Here is a 14,015-nt window from a genome sequence, read left to right as displayed (position 1 = left end):
CATTGGAATCGGGGGGGAGTTTTCTCCCTGTGGTGGGGCTATTGTCGTCTGCCTCGCAGGGGTTTTTGCCTTCCCTGGATCAACACAGTAGGGTTCCCCTAGGTTGAACCTGATGGACTCTAGTCTTCTTTCAACCTTATTTACTATGTTACTATGTTACATAACATCTAGTGGCAAAACTTGGGTACTACTTCATTACCACTCCTACTTTACAGTACAGACTTTTGCGGAGGGTGTAAAGACTAGAAACACCCATGGTGGGACACCACACAAATGTTAAAAACATGCTGATGCATTTCGGGAAATTTTACACGAACTATACCTGTTAATTATCAATAGAAGTATGAGAGGTCCAATTTGTAATTTGGTCCTCTGGGAGATGTAATATCTAGACAAAGGATCTAATGAGCTTCCCACTTGCAAAGGGGACAGATCCAATCGCCACCATGATGTGATCTGAATACCAGTGCTATAGGATGAAAAGACAGACTGCTTCTTCATATATATACATAATTTACATCTCGGCATGGCACATTGAAAGGCTCCTCGAGTGGCCAACCAATTCTCTTTATTAGCCCTTCTATCATGTATGTTAGTAGGTGACAGAATGTCACCTGATCTTAGAATGGTCTCACACTTACTATCTTTATACAGCATAGGGACATATTTGAGTTTGACTTGTTCAATGTCTTTGAAGTCGGAGCTATACAGTGTGGAAAAAGTAAAAGGTTGTGAATTTTGAATTGAGTCAAAAACTTTCCTACTTCTCACACTATCCTCCAAATGATAAGCTCTGTCCCGACTTTCTGCTACATTTCTCGCTCTTTGTATAATCACATTCACCGGCTGGTTACTAGTTGTCACATCCGCGGCTGCAGCACATACCTCTCGCCGCGCCACTGCTGCCCCATCTCCTGCTCTGTGGCGGGGCTCCCCTGCCAGCCCCCTGTCAGCCCGAAGGGCGCGTCCCTTTCTCCTAGGGAGCGCGCACGCCGGTTCTGCTATAACTTAAAGGGTCACTGTGCCTTTAATTGACTACTGCTCTGCTCTGAGATTCTCCTATAAATTGCAGCCCTGCCCCACCACAGGTGGTGGAGCCTCTGCATGCTTCCTAGTGTGTTCAGTCCCAGCTACCTGTTTGTGTCTATCCTGTGTTCCTGCACATTGTTCCTGCTACCTGCGGTTCCCTGTATCCAGCTGCCTACCTGGCAGTCTGCCTGCTTGCCTACTGTTCCTGCTACACCTCGTCCGCCGTCACTAGCAAGCCAAGCCAGGGGTAGCGACCTGGGGGTCGCCTGCTGCAGCAAGTCCATCCCGCCTTGCGGCGGGCTCTGGTGAAAACCAGCAGCCCCTTAGACTCCACTCCCTGGTGCGGCTTACGCCATCGCTAGTGACGGTCCAGTGGATCCACGACTCCAGTTGTTACACTAGTGATGTGTAACAGTCTATTACCAGCTGTAGGTTTTCTATACAAGCTGGTATGGATTTTTCCCTCTTTGATGCATAACAAAATATCCAAAATACACTTTTAGGGTAGCTTCACACGTACCGTATCGCTGCGTATTTAACGCTACATATTTATCACTGCGTTTTTATCGCTGCGTGTTTGGTGCGATTTTTACATGCGAGTTTTGATTTTCACATGAAAATCATGTGAAAATTAAAACTCGCATGTAACAATCGCACCAAACACGCAGCGATAAATACTCAGCGTTAAATACGCAGCGATATGGTACGTGTGAAGGCACCCTTAAGGAAATCTGAATAGGTTCAAAGGGACATGTGAACCTTAGATGAAGATTGTTGCTGTTAATGTAATCCACAAAATTAGATGCCTCCTAGGGGCCAACCATATTAGGAGGAAGTCTTCTATGTGCATTCCATATCAGGCAATATATCCTTGGTTCGGATTGTGTGTATTGTACATGACAACCTCCTCTCATACACAATTTGGCCAATGAGATGAAGAACTTGGCGCTAGGGCCGTATTTACCACTAGGTACCTGTGGTCTGGTGCGTAGGGCAACACCTTGCAGGGGGGCAGCCCCAGGGACCAGGAGGAAAGAAACAATTCAGACTTGCCAGTAAATCTTGTGTCTTTTCGAGGGGGAATTGTGGTGGTATTGGTCAGGTCTGGTAAGGCGATGTTATCCAGTCACAGTATGGCAGTATTGGTCAGATCTGGTAAGGCGATGTTATCCAGTCACAGTATGGCGGTATTGCTCAGGTCTGGTATGGCGGTGTTATCCAGTCACAGTATGGCAGTATGGGTCAGGTCTAGTGTGGCGGTGTTAAATGTGATGCCGGGAGCTATTACCTATGACTTTCTTCAGACAATATGCAGACTGCTCTAATCATTGATTCGGCGACTAAAATTATGTAATCCCTATGCAGTAACCCAGAACATACAGACTACTACTCCTATTATGGCCATTTCTATTGCTGTGTCAATGCCTGTTCTGGTAAGTGTTTGCACTGCAACTGCTGCTGGTTTTCCCCTAGTATTCTCTGGTAATGTGCATTTTCATGTGTATTGTCATGTATTCCTGTGTATTATTACAGTGTACAGTGGTATGCAAGGCTGTTGATCACGTGACCTGTAACCATGGTTCCTCCAATGGCCGACTAGTTCTGGCCAGGAGCAACCATGTGACCTCCCACTTCGTCCTAACAAGTTAGTCTTCCCCCTGCTTCCAAGCAAGGAGGATGTGTGTCGTCCCTCTCCTGCCTCAGAGGAGTTGGGCTTCTTCTCTGCAGCCTCTTCACCATAAGAAGAGTGACTGATTCTGCTGCTGTATTCAAGTCTTCGGCTGTATCTGCCTGCTCAAGTGACCGGATTCTTCTCTCTCATCTGGGTGTCATTCCGTTATCTCTCCTCATCGCTGCAAGGATTCACAGCAAGTATTATTCTCAAGCTAATCCACCCAGCAACGCTATTCCTCTCATACTCCTACTCCCATCATCCGGCACGTATTCTCACAGCCTATGCAGCACCACTCCTGCTTTATTTGTCAAAGCCTGCTATATACCCGGTTGCATCCGGACAGAACTGTTGCTACTAGTTACCTTTTCTATAATAAAACCGCTGTTACTGAACCCTGGCATTGGTGTCCACTAACTGGTGCCCTGACTAAGTGCAGCGAAGAATCGCATGCCCATCATCACCCGCAGATTCCACAGACCGGCCCTACAGCTGTGCCGCCCTCAGGCCTATACCGTGACAAGTATAACCCCTGCAGCTGCCCCGGTCATTGCCCGCTCATAACACCAGCACTGCGGAAGTGGCCCCCAGGGGCCAGGGCATCGCATTTGGCGTCACGAACAGGATTGAATACACCCCACGGTGTTCATATTTGCTACCCCTCATCATCCTCAGAGACTCTGCTATTGCCGCGCTGCGGCCTGCTAAGGGGTCAAGTCAGCTGGTGACGCACAATCTTCGCGCGCGCGCTCCGCCCCAGCTCCTCCCCGGCCCTGCAGTATCCAAGCCTCTGTTGCAGGAGGGAAGGAGATTGTGCCCGGACCGCCGGAAGTGTTGGTGCTGACTTCCGCCCTATCCCTCTCCGGTCCCGGACACCCTGCCTATCGGTGCCTGCTGTTCCCGCAAGCTCTCCTCACCTCTGCTTTCTTCCAGACGCCTTACACCAGAACCCCTCATCATGTCCACCGGCCATCACAGTGACTCTGACGGGTCCGGCAGTCCGCCGATGGCCCGGCGAAGACTTCCCGCGGCTCCCGTTGCTATGGCTACCGCAGCGGTCCCGTTCTTCATTGGGCCCAACAATCTTCCCAGTTATAAAGGGGAACCCCACACGTTGGCTGATTTCAAGGAAAAAATTTCCCGCACCCTTGAACTTGTCTCACTCTCTCCCACTCAGCAGGTGCAGTTGCTGCTAGGACAACTTGAGGGTCCCGCTGCAGAGGAGGTGCGGTCGTGGCCAGCTACGGAGAAAGCTAATGTACAACAGATCCTGGCCCGGCTGAGTAAAGAATTTGAGGTACAGTCACCCACGGAGGTCCGCCTTAAGTTTTATGACCGACGACAAAGGCCAGGTGAGACCCTCAGAGACTATGCACTAGCCCTCCAATCTGCCTACCGGGCCCTGAGACAGGTTGATACCATAGCCCCCTCGGCTGTGGAGAGTATGATCACTGACCGCTTCATAGAGGGGGTGGACTCTAGACTCATCCAGAGCCAACTGCGTATGCTAGCTGCCCAAAACCCTACAATGCCTTTCCTGGACTTCAAGACTCTGGCTCTGAGGGTGGTTGGCATTGACAATCCCTGTGCCGGCTGTACTCCAGGTTCAGATTGCCCGGACCCGGTGGGACCTATACCCTCACCTTCAGTGCCTGCTATGGTTCCGCTGGTTTCCGTTATACAAGCTGCCCAACAGTCTATCCCGGCTAGTTCTCCAGCGATCCCTGCTCTCCTTACGCAAGTGGTTGACTCTCTCTGCCACGCCCTAAGGGGGCTACAAGGGGCTTATCCAACACCTCCACCACCACAGGACCCCTGCCCTGGGTATGCCGTTCCCAATCGGCCTCCTCCACAGAGACGTAGATCCCCTGAGCGCCCCTACTGCCGCCACTGTAGGCGACATGGACACTACCGCTCTCAGTGCTATCAGTTAAACGGGCTACCCCTGGGTCCGAGGGCCAACACCCAGGAGGTTGAGATCCAGGCCCGCAGGAAGCACAGTGGCTCTCAAGGTTCCTCTCACAATGCCCGCATGTGACTCTCTGGGTGGACGGAGTCCCCCTGGAGGCTCTGGTGGATACAGGTTCCCAGGTTACCACTATCCCGAGGCATGTGTTTGAAGAACATTGGGATCTGAGAACCCTAGGTCCAGTTGAGAAATACCGTCTGAAACTTATTGCTAGTAATGGTCGTCCTATTGTGCAACTAGGTTACTGGGAACCCACTGTCTGCATAGGGAAGCGAGAGCTAGCACGTCAGGGTATCATTGTTACTGAGGCTCAGGGAGATAGTGGGACCGTGGTATTAGGCATGAATATTATCCGTCATGTATTCACTGAAGTGTTGGATGCCTTGAATGCCTCTATGTCTTGTGCTTCTCCTCAGTACAGGCAAGCCGTCCAGAAGACCATAAAAGTGCTCACCGCTCAGTGGAAATTTGCCAATCCTCGAGGAGAAATCTGCCGTGTCCGCACTAGAGATGCTCGTCCGGTCACCATCCCAGCTAACAGTGAGTTCCTCATCTGGTGCAGGGTCCGTCCGGGCCTCAACAATGCTGACTATGTGGCTCTTCTGGATGCTACTGAAATTGAGGGGCAACCTCTTGTCAGGGCCGCTAGAAGCCTGGTGACCGTCTCCAATGGTCAGGTCCCTGTCCGTCTGGTGAACCTTGGAGACTCCCCAGCTGACCTACCCAAGTTCACCACCGTGGCCATGCTATACCAACTCGATCCTGAGGACATCGTCTGTGAGGAGACCATCGCCTATCAAAGCTCCATCCGTGGCACTCAAAGGGACTCAAACAGGGCTCTCGCCCCTTGGTGGGATGAACTCCATATTGGCGATACCAATACCCCACTTGAATACCTCCACGGCATCCTCAAGGTGGCCAAAAGGTATCACGAGGCCTTCAGCAAACACTCCCTCGATTTCGGGAAGACCAATCTGGTCCAGCATCGGATCAACACTGGGGACCATTTGCCTATCACAGAGAAACATCGGCCAATCCCTCCTGCCAGCTATCAGCAGGTCAAGAAACTGCTCAGGGAGATGAAAGACTCTAACGTTATCCAAGAAAGTCAGAGTCCGTGGGCTGCCCCTATTGTCCTCGTGAGGAAGAAAGACGGTAACATCCGTTTCTGCGTGGATTATAGGAAGATAAACACAATCACCCACAAGGATGCCTATCCTTTGCCCCGGATCGAAGAGTCTATTGCTGCTTTGGGGTCAGCCGCCTACTTCTCCACCTTGGACCTCACCAGTGGGTACTGGCAGGTGCCCATGGCACCCGAAGACCGTGAGAAGACGGCCTTCACCACCCCCATGGGGCTCTTCGAATTCACCAGCATGCCCTTCGGTCTGTGCAACGCCCCTGCTACCTTCCAGCGGTTGATGGAAAGGTGTCTCGGCCATCTCAACTTTCAGAGTGTCCTGCTCTACCTAGATGATGTGATTGTCTATTCACGTACCTATGAAGATCACGTCCATCATCTGGCTGAAGTGTTCCAGGTCCTAATCGATCACGGCCTGAAAATTAAGCCTTCCAAGTGCCACCTTCTCAAACCCCAAGTGAACTATCTGGGGCATGTTGTGAGTGCTGAGGGGATACGACCCGATCCAGAGAAGATCTCAGCTGTGGAACACTGGGATACCCCTAAGACCGTCAAGGAGGTGAGAAGCTTTCTGGGATTCGCCGGCTATTACCGCCGCTTCATTCCCCACTTTGCCCAAGTGGCCGAGCCCCTCAATGAGTTACTCCGGGGTTGCCCTCGAGAAAGTTACAACCGACGGCTCCCCGTAGAGTGGTCCGAACGGCAGGAGGTTGCCTTTCAAACCCTGAAGCGCCTGTTGACTACGCCTCCTATACTGGCCTACCCGGACTATAACCTTCCTTTCCGGCTCTACACGGACGCCAGCTTCCAAGGCCTGGGAGCTGTGCTGTCCCAGGTTCAAGATGGCCAAGAGAGAGTTGTAGCTTATGCCAGCCGGAGTCTTCGGGGCGCTGAAAAGAACGACAACAATTATAGCTCCTTCAAGTTGGAGTTACTAGCCCTAGTGTGGGCCGTCACCGAAAAGTTCAAGGACTACCTGGCTGCCACCCCTGTTACCATCTATACGGATAACAACCCGTTGGCGCATCTCAGCACTGCTCGGCTGGGCGCCCTGGAACAGCGGTGGGCTTCTCGACTGGCCAATTTCCAGTTTGAAATTAAGTACCGCAGTGGCAAGGCTAACGTCAATGCAGACCTCCTGTCCCGACTACCCCAGGGCGAAGAGGCCCCAGAGGACAGCGATTGGGAAGATGTAGAAATGCCTCCCTTCTACCAAAGGTTCGCTACCCAGAGTGCTATTGATGCAGCTAGGCCTGAAACGCCTTCGTCTCCACCTAGGGCCCCGCAAGACTTGGCCAGGTGGCAGACCATCCAGGAAGAGTCCCGCGTCCTGGGAGAGATCTATGACTACCTCTCTACTGGTCGGGTTCCCATGCGGATAAAGAGGCCCTATCCTGATGTCGAGCTAAGGCGACTCTGGAGGCAAAGAAAGAGGCTCTTCCTACAGAAGGGACTGATCCTGCGGAACTCTCTTGACCCGGTCTCTGGGGAGAGGTGCCACCAGATCCTCATTCCCCGACGAGACGCTAAGATGGTGCTAGATGCCTACCATGACCGGTCCGGTCATTTCGGGGTACACAAGACGGAGGCCACTATCCGACAGCGGTTCTACTGGATCGGGATGAGGGCTGACATCGAGAACTGGTGTGCCGAGTGCCCTGCCTGTAATATCTCCAAAGCTGGGGGAAGAGAAGTCAGGGCCCCTTTGCACCCAATCACCTCCCACCGGCCGAATCAGCTAGTCGCCCTGGACCATGTGAAGCTGGCCCCTACAAGATGCGGGTACACCTACGCCCTCACCATGGTCGACCATTACTCCAAGTGGGTAGTCGTGGTACCTGTCAGGGACTTGACCGCCAAGACCACCGCCCTTACTTTTTACAAGGAGTATGTAAAGCACTATGGGTGCCCAGAGTCTCTGCTGACGGACCGGGGTCCGGCCTTCGAGTCGCAACTTTTCCAGGAGCTGTGTGCCTACCATGAATGTAAGAAGCTCCGTACCACGGCCTATCACCCTCAAGGGAATGGTCTGTGTGAAAAAGTTAACCAGGTCTTTATCAACATGCTCCGAACGGCTGCAGTGACGAAGAGAGTAGAGTGGCCCCACTTGTTGGATGAACTAGTGGAGATCTATAACAATACCACTCATTGTTCCACTGGCTACTTCCCGTTCTACCTGATGTTTGGCCGCCAAGGCCAACTTCCTCAGGACCGTGCTCTTGGAGTCCAAGCTCCTGACACCTTCAACCCCCTACCTGAAACTGACTGGGTTCGGGAGCATCAGAGGAGAATCCAGGATGCCCGGGAAATTGTTGACCGGAGGATGGGGGAGGCTCAGCAGCGCCAAGAGGATGCCTACAACCAAAGGGCGAATGCCACACCACTACAAGTGGGAGATAAAGTTTGGCTAAAGAAATATCATCGCTCTCACAAACTTGAAAGCCTTTGGGAGCCTGAGCCCTATGTCATCTCTTCTATCCCTTACCCAGAGACTGATGTGTATGAAGTAAAAAAGCCAGGGCTAGCCCCGCAGACGGTGCACCGGAATAGGATAAAACGTTGCACTAAGGAGGACCTACAGGGCCTTACAGCACCGTGTCCGGTACCTGCATCCACACCTCCGGCTCCCCCAGCAGCTCCAGCTAAACCTCTCTTTCTGGAAGAAATGTTCCAAGTTGAACCGTTCCTCATGGCCATAGGCTATCCAGCGGTCCCTGTGCACATTCCAGTGGCCCCTCCACTTCCAATTGTGCCTCCAACAACTCCATCTCTACAACCAGACACTGGGGGTGATCTTCCACCTGTACCTGCACCAATCACTGTTGAAGAGGATCCTCCGCTGAGACGGTCTGAGACCAGAGACCAGAGTCCTTAACTGTTTCTGTTGTCTAACTGTTTTGTTCCAGTTCCTGCTATGCAACGTTCAAGGTTCATGCCTGGTCCTCCTGACCAAGTTCCCTGTACTAACCAGCCATGAGCTGATGGACACTTACAGTAACAAAAGGTTCTCTAGTGCCTGTCCCAGAGCCTTTTACATGGACGATGTTCCAATTGCCTAAAAGAGACTCTACCTAACAGAGACACTTAACCCATTCCTTCCTAATGCACTTTCCTGTGATTGTGTGTTCCACACAGGGTATTATTGCACTTATTTCATTATTGCACTTATTGTACTATTGCATTCCAGTGTTATCGAAGTCTTTGTATTTCCACCTCTGTAAGCAAAAGGTTACATAGATTGCCTCAGAGTAGAGTGCCTCTTTTGTAAAACAATATATTTTCCAGTCAGATAGCTCCTCCTCTGAGTAAGAGAAGTCAGTTTACATATACCTCAGAGAAAGTTCAGTTTATGTAGGAGTGTATTTTCTCATCCAGTCTCATTATTGTGTATTATTATCATATCTATAGCTGGAAAGATTTAGTTGAGCCAGTTTGTATTCAGATTTTTTTTCTCAGATTTTCATTCAGATTTCTCTCCGGTTTCATTCAGATTCATGTGAGCCAGTTCTCCTCAAGACCTCGCAGTATTTGTTGTCCCTTGTGTTTCCCTTCCTTTTGTTTCCAGTATTTGTTTACCTCTGTCTTGTCCCAACGCAGTAGTTATCACACATAGTCTTACCTAATATTCACACTGGTCCATACATATTGCACCTTGGATACCCTTTCGTGTGTTTGGCCTATTGAGTAATTGTGTTGTATGATTGACCGGTATGTAAGGGGCCCCCATGTATGTTTGCTTTTATTATTTTGTTCTTTTCTCTTCCAGGTATCCAAGACACTACTCAGACACGCCAAGGTAGTACACAGGTCTTCACGTTCTCCTCCAGTAGGGTAACACATTTAACAGAAAACCTACTGTCTAACTGGCTGGAATATGGAGGGTCACCCGCCAGCAGTTAAGTTGTCCTGGCTTACACGTCAGATGGTTCACGCACTAGCTACCTGGTCGCCAGAGTACGTTAGGCACCCCTAGGTGAAGTCCTGCCACTAGGGTTTCTCATCTTCTCTCTCTTCTCACCTGTGCCTTGGGCGTGGGAAACACACACCTCATCACACTCACTCTCATCATTCATTCCTGTTGTTTGATTGTCCAGTCTATTCATGTTTGCTGCCTTCTAGATTCGCCGAGGTCGGCTCAAATTTGCTAGGGAGGTATGCAGTGTCCCAGAACATACAGACTACTACTCCTATTATGGCCATTTCTATTGCTGTGTCAATGCCTGTTCTGGTAAGTGTTTGCACTGCAACTGCTGCTGGTTTTCCCCTAGTATTCTCTGGTAATGTGCATTTTCATGTGTATTGTCATGTATTCCTGTGTATTATTACAGTGTACAGTGGTATGCAAGGCTGTTGATCACGTGACCTGTAACCATGGTTCCTCCAATGGCCGACTAGTTCTGGCCAGGAGCAACCATGTGACCTCCCACTTCGTCCTAACAAGTTAGTCTTCCCCCTGCTTCCAAGCAAGGAGGATGTGTGTCATCCCTCTCCTGCCTCAGAGGAGTTGGGCTTCTTCTCTGCAGCCTCTTCACCATAAGAAGAGTGACTGATTCTGCTGCTGTATTCAAGTCTTCGGCTGTATCTGCCTGCTCAAGTGACCGGATTCTTCTCTCTCATCTGGGTGTCATTCCGTTATCTCTCCTCATCGCTGCAAGGATTCACAGCAAGTATTATTCTCAAGCTAATCCACCCAGCAACGCTATTCCTCTCATACTCCTACTCCCATCATCCGGCACGTATTCTCACAGCCTATGCAGCACCACTCCTGCTTTATTTGTCAAAGCCTGCTATATACCCGGTTGCATCCGGACAGAACTGTTGCTACTAGTTACCTTTTCTATAATAAAACCGCTGTTACTGAACCCTGGCATTGGTGTCCACTAACTGGTGCCCTGACTAAGTGCAGCGAAGAATCGCATGCCCATCATCACCCGCAGATTCCACAGACCGGCCCTACAGCTGTGCCGCCCTCAGGACTATACCGTGACAGGTATAACCCCTGCAGCTGCCCCGGTCATTGCCCGCTCATAACACCAGCACTGCGGAAGTGGCCCCCAGGGGCCAGGGCATCGCACCTATACTTTGTTTATGTTGCCGCACCCCCTGCCTTCCTCTCATTTTTTACTTGGACTTCATAGGACTTCTGCTTTAAAGTAGTTAACCTGGATTAGAGAAAACAAAGCTACCCTACCTTCTTGTAAAAACAGCACCACCCTGTAACCAGGTTGTGTGGGGTATTACAATTCAGTTCCATTTACTTAATTAAAACTAAGCTGCAGGACTACACTAAACAGAGAACAAGCATGGCACTGTTACTGTGCTGTTATAGACTCTCTAATGCCCCATGTGCATGCATTGTTTTCTGTTTCAATATTTCCATTGAAGTTTTATGTGACATAGATATAAAATAATATAAGCATAAAATGTAATGTCTAATAATTATCATACATTAGCACTTGGTTTGTTGCTCTTGGTTACAACCTACTAAAGTGGGCTAAGCATGCTTAATTCAACTGCAGTCTCTAGGAAGAATGTATACATCTGATTTTGCCAACTTTGCTTCATGCTGAAACCCCTTTAATGCTTTGAAACCAGACACTGTATGCAGTATGTACTTAGCAATTTACATTTAATTGTGATATTTGTTCTGCCTTATTTATTCATAACAGCCAACATATTGCTGCCTGTTTGTATCTGTGTAGAGCAAGCTTAGATTTCTGAAGTAACAGAAGTTTCAGACAGATGACTGGGTAAAATGGTCGTTTGGTGCATCAGGGATGCTGTCACATAGTTGTGGATTCTTGGATTTGACAAGTGTGTGGGAATCTAGACAGTCTAATCTCTGAGATAAAAGAAATGTGATTTTAGCACCATGCTGTAAACACTACAAGAATATAAATGTCATTCATTTAACCCTTTCCTGCTCTGCTCCATACAGCCATGACCATAAGTTTTGAGAATGACACAAATATTATATTTTCACATGATCTGCTGCCCTCTGGTTTTTATGTGTGTTTGTCAGATGTTTTTATCACATACAGAAATATAATTGCAATCATATTATGAGTAACAAAATCTTATATTGACAGTTAGAATGAGTTAATGCAGCAAGGCAATATTTGCAGTGTTGACCCTTCTTCTTCAGGTCCTCTGCAATTCTCCCTGGCATGCTCTCAATCAACTTCTGGACCAAATCCTGACTGATAGCAGTCCATTCTTGCACAATCAATGCTTGCATTTTGTCAGAATTTGTTGGTTTTTGTTTGTCCACCCGTCTCTTGATGATTGACCACAAGTTCTCAATGTGATTAAGATCTGGGGAGTTTCCAGGCCATTGACCCAAAATCTCTATGTTTTGTTCCCTGAGCTATTTAGTTATCCCCTTTGCTTTATGGCAAGGTGCTCCATCATGCTGGAAAAGGCATTGTTGATCGCCAAACTGCTCTTGGACGGTTGGGAGAAGTTGCGCTTGAAGGACATTCTGGTACCATTCTCTATTCATGGCTGTGTTTTTAGGCAAGACTGTGAGAGAGCCGATTCCCTTGGCTGAGAAGCAACCCCACACATGAATGGTTTCAGTATGCTTTACAGTTGGCATGAGACAAGACTGGTGGTAGCGCTCACCTCGTCTTCTCCGAATAAGTGGTTTTTCAGATGTCCCAAACAATCAGAAAGGGGATTTATTAGAGAAAATGACTTTACCCCAGTCCTCAGCAGTCCACTCTCTGTACCTTTTGCAGAATATCAGTCTGTCCCTGATGTTTTTTCTGGAGAGAAGTGGCTTCTTTGCTGCCCTCCTTGAGACCAGGCCTTGCTCCAAGAGTCTCCGCCCCACAGTGCGTGCAGATGCACTCACACCTGCCTGCTGCAATTCCTGAGCAAGCTCTGCACTGCTGGTAACCCGATCCCGCAGCTGAAACACTTTTAAGAGACGGACTTGGCGCTTGCTGGTCTTTCTTGGGCACCCTGGAGCCTTTATGACAACAATGGAACCTCTCTCCTTGAAGTTCTTGATATGCGATAGATTGTTGACTCAGGGAACAATCTTTCTAGCTGCGATACTCTTCCCTGTTAGGCCATTTTTGTGCAGTGCAATGATGACTGCACGTGTTTCTTTAGAGATAACCTTGGTTAACAGAAGAGAAACAATGATGCCAAGCACCAGCCTCCTTTTAAAGTGTTCAGTGGTGTCATTCTTACTTAATCATGACAGATTGATCTCCAGCCCTGTCCTCATCAACACCCACACCTGTGTTAATGGAGTAATCACTGAAACGATGTTAGCTGGTCTTTTTAAGGCAGGGCTGCAATGATGTTGAAATGTGTTTTGGGGGATAAAGTTCATTTTCTAAGCAAATATTGACTTTGCAAGTAATTGCTGTTAAGCTGATCACTCTTTATAACATCCTGGAGTATTTGCAAATTGGCATTTTAAAAACTGAAGCAGTAGACTTTGTAATAATTAATATTTGTATTATAATATTTGTACTGAACATGTATCATTCAGTGGAAAAGTAGCTCACAATCAGTGCTGCACCTTTACGGCAATAGCGTTGCATGAGCTCAAAAGCAAAGCCCAAGTAATCAGAAATGGGAACACCTGCTGGGACTGGTACTTGCATACATAGATGCTAGGTTCAATATTTACTTTTAAGACATTTTTATGTCTTAAAGCGACTCTGTACCCACAATCTGCCACCCATCTCCCATCTTTCCCCCCCTCCCCCCCAAACCGCCTACACCTTGGATAGCTGCTTTTAATCCAAGATCTGTCCTGGGGTCCATTCGGCAGGTGATGCAGTTATTGTCCCAAAAAACAACTTTTAAACTTGCATCCCTGTGTCAAACTGGCGTGGCCCAAAGTACCCGTGCCCTAAGCCTGCACCGCCTCTCTTTTCGGCTCTCCTAACTATTAGGAACACCCCTGGGAAGGATTTCTCCTAATCACCATTTATCTAAACACTGCACATATGCTGGATCGTTAAGGCCAATCTGCAGTGTTCAGACAAGTGATAATTAGGACAAATCTTGCCTAGGGCATTCCTAATGGTAAAGGGGATGGGAAGGAGGGGCGTCACAGTCACTGTAGGCCACACCAATTTAACACAGCACTGCAAGTTTCAAAGTTGTTTTAAGTCGATTTAAGTCTAATAAATTGTATGAAATATGAGTGAGGGTTGAAAACTCACTTTCTTTCTATATAA

Source organism: Dendropsophus ebraccatus, chromosome 2 (assembly GCF_027789765.1).
Source record: "Dendropsophus ebraccatus isolate aDenEbr1 chromosome 2, aDenEbr1.pat, whole genome shotgun sequence".
Taxonomy (NCBI): Eukaryota; Metazoa; Chordata; class Amphibia; order Anura; family Hylidae; genus Dendropsophus; species Dendropsophus ebraccatus.
Note: the sequence above shows the minus strand (reverse complement) of the source record.